The following is a 442-nucleotide window of genomic DNA, read 5'->3' as shown; positions in this document are numbered from 1 at the left end:
GCAGCAGCACCACCATCGCCGGTCGCCCCCGCGCTTGGAACCCGTTCTCTCGCACCCGCCGGAGCGTGCGCGCGCGCTCACCTGCGTGCGGGATGCAACAGATGCACCGGACATGAATCCCCGACCCAGGGTGCGGTGCATGTATGCAGTTACGGAACAGTCGCGTATGTACAGACCCATTACACAATCGAACGTAACGAAGAATAGAAAAAAAGATAAAAGGGAGACCGGAACATATATCGATTTATCGTGCCGGGTTATCTTTAGAAGATAGCACCGTTAGAAAATCGCACCTTTGTTCGTATTGTATGTTCAAGAATGATTTTGTTTCTTCTTGGGAAAACAGCTAGCGCAGCTAAACATAGACAATTTTTATGCATTATTATTTACAGAAAGACTTTTAATATATTTGATATTTCATATATACATATATACATATATA

Source organism: Trachymyrmex cornetzi, unplaced genomic scaffold (genome assembly GCF_001594075.2).
Source record: "Trachymyrmex cornetzi isolate Tcor2-1 unplaced genomic scaffold, Tcor1.1 scaffold579, whole genome shotgun sequence".
NCBI classification, from domain to species: Eukaryota; Metazoa; Arthropoda; class Insecta; order Hymenoptera; family Formicidae; genus Trachymyrmex; species Trachymyrmex cornetzi.
This window is presented reverse-complemented; position numbering follows the sequence as displayed.